We start from the raw sequence: 16,362 nt of genomic DNA, 5'->3' as shown, positions 1-16,362 counted from the left end.
ACATATATATATACATATCCATACATATATACATATACACATATATATACACGCACACATATATACATGCATATATATATATATATACATACATACATACATACATATATACACATACACACACACATATATATATTTATATATATATATATACAGTGGTGTGAAAAACTATTTGCCCCCTTCCTGATTTCTTATTCTTTTGCGTGTTTGTCACACAAAATGTTTCTGATCATCAAACACATTTAACCATTAGTCAAATATAACACAAGAAAACACAAAATGCAGTTTTAAATGATGGTTTTTATTATTTAGGGAGAAAAAAATCCAAACCTACATGGCCCTGTGTGAAAAAGTAACTGCCCCCTGAACCTAAAACTGGTTGGGCCACCCTTAGCAGCAATAACTGCAATCAAGCGTTTGCGATAATTTGCAATGAGTCTTTTACAGCGCTCTGGAGGAATTTTGGCCCACTCATCTTTGCAGAATTGTTGTAATTCAGCTTTATTTGAGGGTTTTCTAGCATGAACCGCCTTTTTAAGGTCATGCCATAGCATCTCAATTGGATTCAGGTCAGGACTTTGACTAGGCCACTCCAAAGTCTTCATTTTGTTTTTCTTCAGCCATTCAGAGATGGATTTGCTGGTGTATTTTGGGTCATTGTCTTGTTGCAGCACCCAAGATCGTTCCAGCTTGAGTTGACGAACAGATGGCCGGACATTCTCCTTCAGGATTTTTGGTAGACAGTAGAATTCATGGTTCCATCAATGACAGCAAGCCTTCCAGGTCTTGAAGCAGCAAAACAACCCCAGACCAGCACACTACCACCACCATATTTTACTGTTGGTATGATGTTCTTTTTCTGAAATGCTGTGTTCCTTTTACGCCAGATGTAATGGGACATTTGCCTTCCAAAAAGTTCACAAGGTATTTTCCCAAAAGTTTTGGCAATCATTGAGATGTTTCTTAGCAAAATTGAGACGAGCCCTAATGTTCTTTTTGCTTAACAGTGGTTTGCGTCTTGGAAATCTGCCATGCAGGCCGTTTTTGCCCAGTCTCTTTCTTATGGTGGAGTCGTGAACACTGACCTTAATTGAGGCAAGTGAGGCCTGCAGTTCTTTAGATGTTGTCTTGGGGTCTTTTGTGACCTCTCGGATGAGTCGTCTCTGCGCTCTTGGGGTAATTTTGGTCGGCTGGCCACTCCTAGGAAGGTTCACCACTGTTCCATGTTTTTGCCATTTGTGGATAATGGCTCTCACTGTGGTTCGCTGGAGTCCCAAAGCTTTAGAAATGGCTTTATAACCTTTACCAGACTGATAGATCTCAATTACTTCTGTTCTCATTTGTTCCTGTATTTCTTTGGATCTTGGCATGATGTCTAGCTTTTGAGGTGCTTTTGGTCTAATTCTCTGTGTCAGGCAGCTCCCATTTAAGTGATTTCTTGATTGAAACAGGTGTGGCAGTAATCAGGCCTGGGGGTGGCTACGGAAATTGAACTCAGGTGTGATACACCACAGTTAGGTTATTTTTAACAAGGGGCAATTACTTTTCACACAGAGCATGTAGGTTTGGATTTTTTTTCTCCCTAAATAATAAAAACCGTCATTTAAAAACTGCATTTTGTGTTTACTTGTGTTATATTTGACTAATGGTTACATGTGTTTGATGATCAGAAACATTTTGTGTGACAAACATGCAAAAGAATAAGAAATCAGGAAGGGGGCAAATAGTTTTTCACACCACTGTATATATATACAGTATATATACAGTCTTTGGGGTGCGAGTAACTGTTGCTGGGGGTGCCAGAATCCATGAAAAAAGAAAAATGAAAAACATTATTTGTACAAAATCTTAATTTATTTATCCATTCCTAAATAATTAAATGGGCAGGCTATTTCGTATCAGTGCAATACGCTGCTTGTTAAAATGGATGACTCTCGCTCTTACGTGCAAGTCTGCCTGGATATTATGAACTATCATATCTGTTCAAGTTCTATTTTAATTTTAAATAGAAGGAATTTTTATTTAGTCTACAGAATATTATTCCGGAATAAATCAACTCAAACCTTAAATAACATAATATTTTGCTCTCCATAAAAATATATCCTGTCTAAATTATACAAGTTAGAAATAAAGTAAACGTTAAAAGAACAAACATTCAAATTTCTTTACTCTTATGTAATTTTATATAAAAAATAAACTTAAATTTTAAATATCCCAAAAGATTTTGCTCTCCATAAAAATATATCCTGTCAAAATTATACAAATTCAAATATGAACATGGTGCATAACAAAACCTGGAAATATAAATAAAATTTGTTCTTTTCAGCAATAACAAATCAAATCATTCAGTTGTCTTTGCTCATATGTCATTTTATCAGAGCTGGACGCCTGGCATCTTTTTTTGGCAACAAGTTCATTTATGTTTGGTGTGAGGTTCTGTGTTGTGGAGATTCTCAGGATGGACTGCAGGTGCTCATCAGTGAGGCGACTCCTGTGTGCTGTTTTGTTAGTCTTCATGACTGAGAAGAGCTTCTCACACAGATATGTGCTACCAAACATGCACAAGGTTCGAGCCGCATGTAGGCGGAGCTGGAGCATTTTGCGGGAATGGAGTGAATAAACTGTGCGGGCCTGCAGTATCGTACTTTGCCTTCAGTGTGCCATTACACTGCAGCTCAATCACCTCCATCTGAATCTGCACAGGTGCAGTTTCCACATCGACGGCAAATGGGTTGCGAAACAACTCAAAATTCTTTTTTTGTTCTTCAAAGTCACCAAAGCGCTCAGTGCGCTCAGTTTATCAGCAAAGTGCGTATTTGGGAACACCGTTGTGCCGACTTGGTTCAACATTACTTGGCAACAGGGAAAGTGGGGCAAGTTGCACTGGTGCATTTGTGTCTCCCATAAAAGTAGCTTCACTTGAAATCACTTTGTGATTTTGCACGGTAAAAACGTCTGCTGAAGTGTCAGATTCTTCTTTAACTCTTCTGCTTTCTGTATCTTGTGCATTGCATTCAGGTCTTTCAGGTTATCTTGATGTTTTGTCTCATAGTGCCATCTTAGATTAAATTCTGTAATTACAGCCACATTAGCTCCACAAATGAGACACACGGGTTTACCGGCAATGTCAGTAAACATATACTCAGCCTCCCATCGGTTTTTAAAGGCTCTATGTTCAGAATCACCTTTTCTCTTTGGCATCGTGGGGGCTAGCCGCAATAACTTGCAGCATCATAAGCTAGACTTGATTAACGTGGTAAGTGTTCGGCAAGGCAGCTGAAGCGCTGCATTATGGGATCTGTAGTTTATTGTGTTACCAGCGCTTCATATCCCGGGCCATTAATAACAATAATATATAAAATGATCTCGCGGGCGGATATAATTACGCCGGGCGGATGTGGCCTGGGCCTTGAGTTTTACACATATGGACTAAATAGAACTTGATAAGATATATTTTTCAAATGTGATTCGCAATTCAGATCGAGTTGACGCGCACTACAGTACATCGAGCCCGCGTGCTATTGTGGTTTTGCCTGCGTGCCTCAATAAGTTATCCTCCCCTCGCTCTTACTTTTTTACCGTTCATCTAATGAATACACTGAGTATGGCTTTACCAAAACAATCATTGATCGCGAATAAAGTATCCATTATTCATAAAGCTTCAATTGGTGATCTGTCTTTCTGCGTTAACCGCATATTTTTTCATACGTCTCAAACCAAGGGGATGCGAGGCTAAAATGTATCGTGAAGCACGCGTACATACTCAGTGCATCCCCTCTCGGGAAATGAACCTAGGACACCGGCGCTAGAGGCAAAGCCTCTACTATTGCGCCACGGCGTGTGGTTTGTCTATTTGAGCATAGCAGTGTAATTCGGTTTTTGTTCAGCACTCTTTGGAACTGTTGCTTTTTGTCTGCGCACTGCGTCAGTTCACGTGAGCCGCTGAATATGGTTTTATATGTCACTCGCTCGCTTCTAATTGTTTCGCTGCCTTCTTAATTATATAATGTATGTTTTCTTCAGCGGTTTTTGGAGCTCTTCCTGGTTTTCTATGTACTGCGTGATTACGTGGGAGGCGTGATGATGTCACACGAAACTCCACCCCCCACGGCTTTCGAGCTCAACTCCATTACAGTATATGCAGAAAAATAGCTTCCAGTTATGACCATTACGCGTAGAATTTCGAAATGAAACCTGCCCAACTTTTGTAAGGAAGCTGTAAGGAATGAGCCTGCCAAATTTCAGCCTTCTACCTACACGGGAAGTTGGAGAATTAGTGATGAATCAGTGAGTGAGTCAGTCAGTGAGTCAGTCAGTGAGGGCTTTGCCTTTTATTAGTATAGATTGTGAAAAGATCAGACTCAACCTACTTAAAGAGGTTTGTGGCAGCCACACGTATATTATCCCTGGCTGCAATGGGTTTGGTTTTTGACAGAAGGGTCTCTTTTGGAGTCCAGACATGAACTGATGAGGGACTGCAATGATGGCGGTTTTAAGTAGTCAGCCCGGAAGTGATGTAGGAGAACCAGAAGTGACCTTCTTCTGATGTCAGTCGAGGCGCCGTAAGTGACGTCATCCTAACCAGTGGATCTGGAAGGGACATTATACTAGGCACCGAAACCGGAAGTGACATCAGTGTTGAGTCAGACAGGTTTTCCCGTGGCAGGTCTGCAGAGATAACAGAAGGAGATTTAGTGCACTCTGCCACCCCCTGGCCTGGCATGGAATTACCTTCGCTTCCATACAAAGTCCTCCACCTCGCATGTGCATGACTACTGTATATATATATATGCATATATGCATTAAGGGCTCTGATGATGGTAGTTACCCGTCCAACCAGGGGATGGCACTGTTTGGATTATGCCTGTTCTCTTCCTCCCCCATTAAATCAGAAGACTGACAGCCATTCCACATCTGATGTCACTTCCATTGTCCAGCCCTCAGAAGCCACATGACCAGCAGTTCAGCTATCTGAGTTAGTTCTGTTCTTAACTCAGGTGTGAAAAGACATCTCTGCAACTTGTTGCATGTTTATTTGCTTTCTACAAATTTTCAATTATACGGGGTCACCAGGGTGGTGCCTAAATCCTTTAATGGCATTGTCTCACATTTTGCTATATATATATATATATATATATATAGTAAAAATTATTATTATTATAAAAAAAATTATTATTATATTAATAAATGTTGGATCGAGACGTGATCATCTCGGTGAGACACGTTGAAGTCCTGCGAGACTACTTGCATGTCACACCCTACTTACAAACAATTTCTTGGAGATACTTTAACATCCCACGAGACAAGGAAGTGAGACAAAAGAACAGCTGCTGCACAGGCTTTTAAATGATCGTTGCGCAGCGTGACATGCAGGTCATGCAGCACAGCAGCAGCAGCTTCTGTACAGGCTTTTAAATGGTTGACGCGTAGCACAACATGCAGCTCGGTAGCAGCAACTGCAAGCCAGCAGCTGATCCGTCTGCATCTCCTTAGCATACGTTCAGTGCCCCCCTTCACAATGCAAGCGTCAGAGATGCCAAATGCACAGCGTGAAGCACACCCCCTGGGAGGGTGTTTAGTTGGAGGGTGGGAGAGCGAAGCAAGTAGGGTGCAAAGCTGAGTATCACAGGAAGACCTCAACCACTTAGAAGACTCTTGACGTCAATAAACCCACCTTTTCCAGTCTTGCTAATGGATAAATGACTCATATTCAGACATTCAGAGTCACATGACCAGCCCGGGTACAAGATAGCACAGTATGGCACCACCCTGTGTTTTATTTTTCTGAATTTTTCTCTGATAATCAACAACATTAAATGGAGTTACTAATGGCCCTAAATCTTTGAGATATCTCTGTCATTGATCCAAAATATAAATTATATATGTATGTATAGACATACATACAAATATCTATATGTATATGTGTATATGTATGAGGGATGTTCAAAAAGTTTCTGCACTTTCATATTTTCGTTGGAAACGGTGAAGGCAGGAGGAGTAGTAATTGGGCATTAAAAAGTTGGTACGACGCTGGGAAAATTGGATCACAAAGGAAGGTGACTATGTAGAAAAGTGGTGTAATTTGTTTTATTACTTATTATTAATTATTAATGAATTGAGTTAAAAAAAGTGCAGAAACTTTTTGAAAGTCCGTCATATATATATGCATATATATCTTGACACTTCATCTTATTGTTAATAACAGATTTAGGAAAAGGAGCAGTGAAACAAAAGTCTTTTCTGTAAAGTATACAATCAATACTAACCTATCTCCACAAAAATAAAAACAAGCCTTCAAAATGTCAAATCTGGGGAAGGAAAAATATTTACTCAATATCTTTTCTTCCTGTAGGAAATCACAAAGTCTGAGATCATTACAAAATGCATCTTCAGTTAATGTTGTCATCTAGTCAGCATCTGGATAATTTAAGATTTCAGGAAGCCTTGAAAGGCTTAAATGGGAATTAATCTCTGTAATTATTGTCTGTTAGACCTATCTGAAGAGTTCACAATAGATATAGATATGTGATTTAGTAATGATCCATTTGTTAATTCCCTAAATTTATAAAAAAAATGCTGTAAGTTATAATGAACAGTATTAAAATTATGATCACTGCATTGTGCCTTGCTCCATCTATTTACTTCATCATTTCATTTTTTACCTAAAAAACAACAAATCATATCTTATATAGTGCCTGTTTAATGTTTGGTGATCAATTACCATTGCAAGTGTTTATATTTACCTTTAAAACTGAAATATCAGCAGATAAAACAACTCATATCCTATACCTAGTAAGTGGGTATTTGAACTGAGACTGGCTGCTGTGTGCTTTGCATTCCAACTCCTTAGCCACTGTGCTACATTACCATTCAAGTACATTTTGCACAAATTGTGCTGACACTCAGACACATTAATTCCACCATTGCCAGCAGAGAAGGACTGGACATTGAATCACCTACCTCAACCAGTGTATGCTAAATACAACACAGCCCTGGTAAGAGATACGTCTTCATTAAAAGGAGGTATGATGCCTGGGGGTGAAGACTGGACATGTCCAGAGCATACAAGGCTGATTAACCTTTTCATGACAAAGACCATCAGTACTAGAACATGGAATTTGAGAACAATGAATAAAACAGAAAAAACTTCATGAGTTGAAAAACTATCATCTTCCTCTACTTTAAATCAACAAATGAAGATGGACACAGGCCCGACAAAAACAGTAATCTCAAGAAAGATGCTGTCATACTTAGGACGTGAGGAGGACAATGCCCCAGACGCTAATGGAGTCACACTAATGTCAAAGCAGCACAAAGTACATGAACCAAAACTCATTTCAGCATACTTCTGAACAAAGAATTAGTAGAAAATAAATACATTGTAACCAGTGCTATACACCAACAAATAACATGAAAACAGAAACCAAGGTCCAGTTCTACAACAGAACACGATCCATTTTAGATACCTGTCCAAAGCAGGAGAAAGAGGAGCAGATGCCGCTTCAGATCATCACATAGTGGTTGCGCAACTGAACCTAATGTTGAAAATGGCTTTGTATTAGAGGATCATCCGAATGCCCGAAATATAACACTGGTCTCCTGAAGGTTTTTACAAAAAAATGGAAGAATACAAAGTGTGAAAGTGCAATGGTGCATAGACTGGCGTCCCGACTGGGATGGAAAGTGAATCCTTGCCCAAATGGGAGACCATAGTGAAAGAATGACACGAGAGGAGGTGCATCCCAGCAGGAATGTTTATTAATTCATATCCAAGTCAGGATAAAAGAATTATGGATTGACTGGGGGATTCCGAACAGTTCATTTCCTAGTATGAAAGAGTCAGTACTCCTCTGGTTTGTTCCCAGTCTAGACAAGTGCAGGGTTGCCTGGAATTTATAGTTTTGAAGGTTGTCCCTTTCAGGGTCTTTGGGTGCCTCCAGAGGCTGCTGTTGGGAATATACCTCCCTGGTTTTAGACGCTTCTGTATGACCTGGAATGTGACCTGGAAGTACACCCAGGTCTATCATAAAAGGAAGTCATCTTGCTTCAAGGGCTGAGTCAGAGTCAGGAGGAAGAGGGCAAAACTCCACTGGAAGAGTGGAAGGAAACATTGTGTTCATTGGTGATTGTGGTGTGGACTTTGAATACAGGAAAAAGAAGATATTGTGAATAAAAAATATTTATTGTCACCTGGGGCTGCCTTGGTGTAATTGTGTCTGGAGTTGGGGTTGCCCCTTGGAGGTCACAAGTAAAAGTAAGCAACAAATTTCAAGTGCTTAAATATCTAGTGGAAAATGAAGAGGCCATAGGAAAAAGAGGATTTATATCAACATACTAGGAAGGCTCAAAACAAAGAATGGAAAGCTGCAGACACTTTCCATAACATACATGAGAGAAAAGAGATGAATAATAGTTGGACAAGAGCTGGAAAAGCAAAGGCACAGGAGTATGAATAAGCAAATAAGAGATTGAAAAAGGAGCAGGTAAAGGGAATTATATCATCTAAATCAAAACATGAAGGGATTATGTGACATCATTAAGAAACTGTTAGGAAAGTACAGCAATCCAGAAAGATTTTGAATGGCAAAGAAGGAAAATGGTTATAGAAGATAAAAAAAAAACTAAGGAGAAGATGGATGGCACATTTTGAAGGACCACTGAATAGACACGAGTCACCAAATACACCAGACATTCAACCGGCTATAGAGGACTTGCACATACTGTAGATCGCACTGTGCCAACAAAGGGAGTGATCAGGAAAGCCATAGGACAGTTGAGAAATTGCATGGTAGCAGGACATGACAGAATCCCTACAGAGGTACTTAAAGCAGACATTGAGGTTTCAGCCGACAAGCTGTAGTCACTTTTTGGGAAAAATTTGGAGGAGGGGCAAGGGCTTGTTGACTGGAAGGTGGGATATCTTATCAAGATCTGGAAGAACCACAATGTTGGTGATTGTGCAAATTACAGAGGGATTACTCTGCTAAACATCTCATGGTAAGTGTTCAAGAGGAACATTTCTGAATGAAATGAAAGACCTAGCTGACACTAAGCTCAGAGACCAACAAGAAGGTTTGTTAAATAAGGTAGAGGCCCTAAGTGACCTAACTGGTATTCTTTTTAGGTTCCTGCTTATGATCAAATGGAGAGTATAAACAACGTGGCAGCCACCTCTGCAGAAATTGGTCATAGCATTAACAGAAGGAAGAGTAAAATCCTCAATTCAACATTACTAATAACAATCCAGTGTGAGTGGGAGGCAAACCACTGGATAAAGAGCTAGACTTTACTTACTTGGTATTGTCATCAACAAGCATTAAAGCATAGTTGCTAGTGTAAGGGACATAATCAGCAAAGCAGGAACATTTTGACAGATTAAGACAATCTGGCCCTCCAGGAATCTGACACTAAAAACCATGGTTGATCTAATTCAGCACAAACATGAAGTCATTTGTATTTTTTAGAGCAGAGATATAGAGCACAATAAAGGTGACAGACGTAAATAAACTACAGATGTTTTTCAATTACTGTCTAAAAAGGATAGTCCAGATATGTCTATGGCCTAATGCTATCAGCAACAAAGGCTGTTGGTAAAAAAACAAACCAGATGCTAGAGTATGCTAAAATTATGGAAGGGCACTAGGGATGGTTTGGCCACATGCTCTGTAAGCTCCTAACAAACCTTGCTAGGTAAGCCTTGACCTTAAAGCCAAAAACAAAAATATAAAGAAGACAGTCAAGAAACACCCAATGCTCAGATCCTGAGACAGACACCAGGAATATGGGGCTTACCTGGAATCAGCTAGAAAGAAATCAAGACAGTGATGTTTGGGGAACCATTGTCAGCAGCCTATTTGGTGTGGTAGGCTTATGTAAAATATGTCTGAAGCACATTATCTTGATTACCTGTATGGTCATTCAAGATACTGACATTATCCTCTGAAACAATAAGTCAAATTTTAGGCACATCTGGGGCCTCATGTATAACGCCGTGCGTAGAACTCGCACTATAACATGGCGTAAGCACAAAAGCCGAAATGTGCTTACGCACAGAAAAATCCAGATGCAGGAATCTGTGCGTACTCCAACTTCCACGTTCTTCCGCTACATAAATCCCGATCAGCGTGAAAACTAACGCTCGTGCACGCGCTTTAGGTAACGCCCCAAATCCTCCCAGAATTACGCCTATTTGAATATGCAAATCAATATAAATCGCCCTTAAGCGCAGCCTTCTGTGAAAAGACAATAGGAAAAGCACGGGGAAAATATAAGAATTTCAGCGAATACCAAGTGGAGGCAAAGGAAAAACATACTATTTGTTCAAATAAACCGTGGTATAATCAACAAAATGAAGTTGATCGAGTGACATAGCGTGTTGGAGAAACTTGAAAGCTCACATTCACAAAATCGCACAGTGCCGGAAATAAAAAAGAAGTCACATATCAAAGTTGCCGTGAAAAGAAGAGTTGTAGCCCACCGTCTGAGTGTCATATGAAAGTTTATTAGGGTACAGAGAAAAAAGGCACACGGTGGGGAAAAAGCACGAAATGCCAACTTCAATCTCGACATTTCCACTTTAATCACGTAGTTTATTTTGTCATTTAGTAGAACATTAGAAACTTCATCTTAAAATCGTTTAATTAACCAGTTTCTCAAATCACATCGTAATTAAAGTAGCACGTTAAATGCTTTGTTTTGTATTTGATCTTCTACTCGTATGTGATCTATGTGTGTGAATCACTACTTGCTTCTTAAACTGGCTCTCTTCCTCCAACTGGACACAGAGTCCATTACATTTGTGATATTACAGCTCTCTGAATAACTAAAATACTGAGATGTATACGTGATATCATTTTCATGATGATAGGAGCTAAAGCACATTATTAAACATGTGTTTCATGAGCCTCGTGCTCATGACAAGCATTTATCTTTTGTCGAAATTTGTCGCCATGCTTTTAGCTGTGTTGTTATTTTCTCTTTCTGTTTTATATTCAATATATATTGGCGTGCGCCCAAGAGTCCTTGCTTTTCTTTCCCCAAGTAACCGATCGCCATACAATCAGCTCTGTAATAGACGCGTTAAGCCATCTGTAAGCTTAGCGCCGATTCTTCAAAACGCTTAAAGAACATTGAAATATCTTCGTAGTACATGTTTAATTATTCTATCCTTCACGACACTCCCAGTGAAGAATATAGATTATTTAAATGAAGTGAAAGTTTTATGTGTATAATTTAACAAACATATTTTGCTGCATTTCACCTTAAAAATGATATCGTCATCATATGTAAATACGCGCTTTATAAAGTGGCCCAGGTTGTGAGATATTATAACTGTAGTGCAAGTTTACAATGAGGTGATTGTACTTATAAGTACAAACCGTTCTACAAGGAGCAATTGATTGAGTGCATTTAAAGTTCTTGGGATTAAACTGTTTCTGAACCGCAAGGTCTGTACAGGAAAGGCTTTGAAACGTTTTGCAGTGGCTGAGGTAGCGTGTCCTTAAAGCTGTATATCGATAATTCTCTTTCCGATCAGCTGCTGCTGTGATTCACACTCAGATACAGTGATATAAATACTCCGAGTCGTGCAGTGAGAGTAATATGGAAAAAGATGATCCGCTGTGGCAACTCCTAACGGGAGGAGCTGAAGGAAGAAGAAGAAGAAGAAGAAGAACAAGAAAAAGAAGGAGAAGTGAGAGCAGTTATGGTATTGGAATACTATGGCTGTTCCCTGGACCATTATATTGTTACGAGTTAATTACAATCAGATGCATTACACTAATAAACAATATGCGGTTAGTTTCGGTGTATTTATAAAGCCGCGTCACGAAAATAAGGTGTAACCACACAAGAACAGTACCATTGCTTTGACGCTGGGTGCCGCCAGTTTGCAAAACCGAGCGGAGAACTTGCGTACGACAAGGCATGAGGTACCGTGGAAAAGTGCGTGGCTTTACGCCAAGTGTAGGTTTTATACATCGCGATTTGAACGTGGAAAAGTTCTTACGCAACATTTCTGTGCATACGCACCGTTTATACATGAGGCCCCTGGTATATATCCCCTTAAAGAGGTTCTTTATAAGTCACCTGTTCTATTCAGAAACATTAATTTAGTGAACCTGAATGTTACATTATATAATGATGGATCTGCTTCAGTGCTTCTCCTGGACATCCCCTCGTAGAGGAAGAGTAACACACAAAGTCATCTACACTAAGATTTCCTAATACCACCCACCTAAATAATGGTGCATGTCTCTCTTAGCCCTTAACTGATTTTGCATGTTATAAAAAATCCATGAGAAGATTGAACTATGAAAGACACTATAATTAATGAACAACCTAACACTTCTTTGTGAATAATGCATTTTAAAGTATACAGTAAGTATAAAATGAACAACCTGGCAATGAATGCTGAAGGAATTTTAATTTTGGCAGCCTGCTTATGCTTCATGTATTAATTTTATAAAACATAATATAAACCTTACTAGAGAGTAATTGATTAATCCAAAAGTTTAGTTGTTCATCTTTTGGACTTACCATTATATCTATCATGTATCCAGATATAGACAGTACTGCTGTATATACAATAAACTGAATTACATATACCAAAATGTGTGGTGTATTACTGCAAACATTCTGGCTCATTTTCAATGTCTTGATGTCATTAGTCATTTGTATTATGCTGTCCCTCCCTCCTAAGATAAAAGCCTTTGTCTAATCTATGAATCAGACGTTGCTTTCTAACAATGACTGTCCTTGAATCAGGTTTTCAGCCCATATATTGACCTCAATTCACTCAGTATGTCTGGCTAGCAGAATAGCAGAGGGAACTAAACAATCGTTTTGAATTTCCATGTGACCTGCTAGTCATATCATCTACTATCGGAGAGAGGGCCACTGAATGTAAAATCTGATTAATTTTTTCCAAGATATTCACATAGTATATCAGTCTGTACATATAGTTTTTGAATATATTTTCTAAGAATATATTATTTAATAATCCTGCTTTGTCTTTCTTTAAACAAAGGGAATTATTCCATTTTCATTCCATTGAACACCTTTAGTATTGAATGCTAATGATCTGTATTTTATTAAAGGGGCATGGTATGTTGCATTGTTGTGCTAAAAACATTTAAATTAATTTTATCAAAAAACACAGAACCCCAGAATAACAAAGTGAAAACAGATTTTTCAGAAATTTGTGTTAATTTATTAAAAATAAAAAGCTGAAATATTATATAGACACAAGTATTCAGACCATTTGCTATGGCACATAAAATCAGCTCAGGAGCATCCCATTCTATTGATTATAATTGAGATGTTTCTGAAAGTTGTTTGGAGTTCACCTGTGGTCAATTGAATTGATTGCACATGATTGGGAAAGTCACACATCTGTCTGTCTAAGGTCCCACAGCTGACAATGTGTATTAGAGCAAAAACCAAGCCATGAGGTCAAAGGAATAGAAACAGGATTATGTTGAGGCACAGATCTGGGGAAGGCTACAAAAAATATGTGCAGTCTAGGAGGTTCCCAAGTTCTTAAATGGAAGAAGTCTGAAACAAACATTACTTAGCCTAGAGCTTGGCACCTGACCAAACTGAACAATTGTGGAGGAATGGCCATAGTAAGAAAGGATAACAAGAACCCAATAGTCACCCTGGCTGAGGCTTTGTTGAGATGGAAGAAACTTTCAGAAGGACAACCATCACTGTAACAGTCCACCCATCTGGGCTTTATAACATAGTGTCCACACAGAACCTTTTCCTCAGTAAAATATACTTAGAAGTCCTCTCAGAGTTTATAAAAAAGGCACCTAAAGGACTTTCAGACTGTGGAAAACAAGATTCACTGGTCTGATGAAACCAAGTATCATGTCTGGAAGAAACCAAGTATCATGTCTGGAAGAAACCAGGCATTGCTTATCACCTGTTCAATAACTTTTCAACTGTGAAGCATGGTGGTGGCAGTATCATGCTGTGAGGATGTTTTTCAGCAGGAGGGATTGGGAGACTAGTCAGGATTGAGAGAAAACTTAAGGGAGCAAAGTACAGATATATCCTTAATTAAAACCTGCACCAGATTCCCCCGGGCTGGAGGTTGATCTTCCAACGGGACAAAGACACTAAGCACAAAGCAAATACTACACAGGAGTGACTTAGGGACAGCTCTGTGAATGTTCTTGAGTTGTCTAACCAGAACCCAGACTTCAACCCTGTCAGGGTTAAGGTCTTTTTATCGTCTGTCACAGATGAGCGCATTGGAGACATCTTAAAACCTTGGGTGATGATAATTCACCACCGAGACAGGAGATGGTGCTGTGTAATACCAGTCTTTCTTTGCCTCCCTCTGAAGAAAGGAAGACAGACAGTTTCTCACCTCTGACATAACTTCTGGGGTCCATCCACCAGGACCTATCTCTTCTTCCCAGAATGCCTCATAACCAAAAGAACCGATGGGAAGTCAACAGATGAAAGTTTTGTGTTTTACACTTTTTTTTTAATCTGATCTTTTTCAGTTATACAGGATTGGATTTTCATTACACATCACATGTACAATGTACAGTGAAATTCTTGTTTGTGTAATGTTCCTTGCAGACACAATAATCAACATTCAATATCAGGCTCAAAAAGAACAGCTCAAATAATTCAACAATAATTGCAATAAATAACACTAAACACAATATTGCATAGACTAGAATCACAGACTTAATTCACTCAGTTATTTACAGACAGTTTATCACAAAGCATCCTTAATACCTGTGGGTAGAACCTTCTTAAATCTCTCATTTAAGGTGTTAAAAGTTCTATCTTAATTGCCTGATTAGAGGAGGGAGTAAAACATCCATGTAGGGTGACTGGGGCCCTTTATGATTCATTTTGCCTTTCCCAGACAGCACTTGGCAGGTATGTCCTGCAGAGATGGTATCTGTGGCCCAGTGATGATCTGGAATGTTTTCAGCATCCTCTGCAATGTCTTGCAGTACTTAGCTGCACTGCTGCCATACCACCATACAGTCTATTAGGATGGACTCTACAGTATATTTATAAAAGTTGATAAGGACTGTGGAGACATTCGGGTTTTCCAATCAAAAATTTCTGGAGTTATATAAAAATAGCAATCCACAAGAGTCTCCATCCAACCTTAAAAGTCAAGACATACTTAATGAAATTTCTGCTTTTGTTTATGTTAAGTCTGAAATCAAGAAAAATATTTTTCAACTTTAACATGAATTTGTTACCAAATATTAAAGTGAAGAATATTAAAAATAATTTACGAAAAAATGCTTTGATTGGATGAGTGTGCACGCCTTTTAACAAGTACAATTCAGAAGAGCCCTTTGCTTTGATTACAACAGAACATTTGGTTGGAAAGATCTCTGCCTACTTAGAAGGGCCATATTCTTCGTTTTATCCAACTGTTCTTTGCAGAAGACATCAAGCTCAGTGAAATTGTGAGGGGATCACTTGTGCCATCTTACGTTTAGGTGAGAGCTCACATTTTATATGGAATTGAGGTTAACGCTCTTACTGGAGATTCCAGTTTAATTAAATCATTCTTTGGCGGACTTGAACATGATCCTTAGTTCACAGTCAAATTAAAAGGTCATTTAAAGTTGACAGGGCACACATAGTTTTCTGTCTAATGATATTCCTGTTTTTAATGTACTGATTGTAATTATTCATTGCAATGAATAAGTCACAAGTAATAAAGTACCATATATTATATCAACAAGAATATGCTCATTTAATTGAAGATGACATTGATGAAATGAGGATAGCATTGATGAATGCCTTTTGTAAAACGAATTTGATATTTTGTAATTTCACATAACCTTTTCCCATTGTGTTATGGTAAGTGCATTAGGATTCTTCCAGTTAAACACGTGTTAGTAGTGTAGTGTAAATTATCACAATATATTGTTAACTAGGGGATTCGCCCCCTGCCCGCTTCGCTCTCCAAAGGCCTACACTCTGCACCAGCCACTTCACGTCTCTGCTGCTCATGTTGTTAAGAGGGAAGCTGAACTCACCCTAAGGAGATGCAGTCGCTCCTCCGAAACCCCTTCTTTAACGGTGATACAATGGGAAACAAAAACAGTTTTTTTACCTCCTCTTTGCTTGATCAGCTGCTGGCTTGCTGCTGCTGCTGTGCTGCGTGATCTACACCTTGTGCGGCGCATCGAACATTTAAACGCCTGTACAGCACCTGTCCTACTCTTTGTCTTTTATTTCCGGCCCCAGGCGTGATTAAATCTCTTGGGACAAAGTCTCGTCTCGTGGAACGTGAGTTCTTGATATTTTTTATTTTATAATTTGAAAATGGAATGAGAATCTGAAAATCTAACAACATCACATCAAAGT

Source organism: Polypterus senegalus, chromosome 7 (assembly GCF_016835505.1).
Source record: "Polypterus senegalus isolate Bchr_013 chromosome 7, ASM1683550v1, whole genome shotgun sequence".
NCBI classification, from domain to species: domain Eukaryota; kingdom Metazoa; phylum Chordata; class Cladistia; order Polypteriformes; family Polypteridae; genus Polypterus; species Polypterus senegalus.
The sequence above is the reverse complement of the archived record's forward strand: the minus strand, read 5'-3'. Positions refer to the sequence as shown.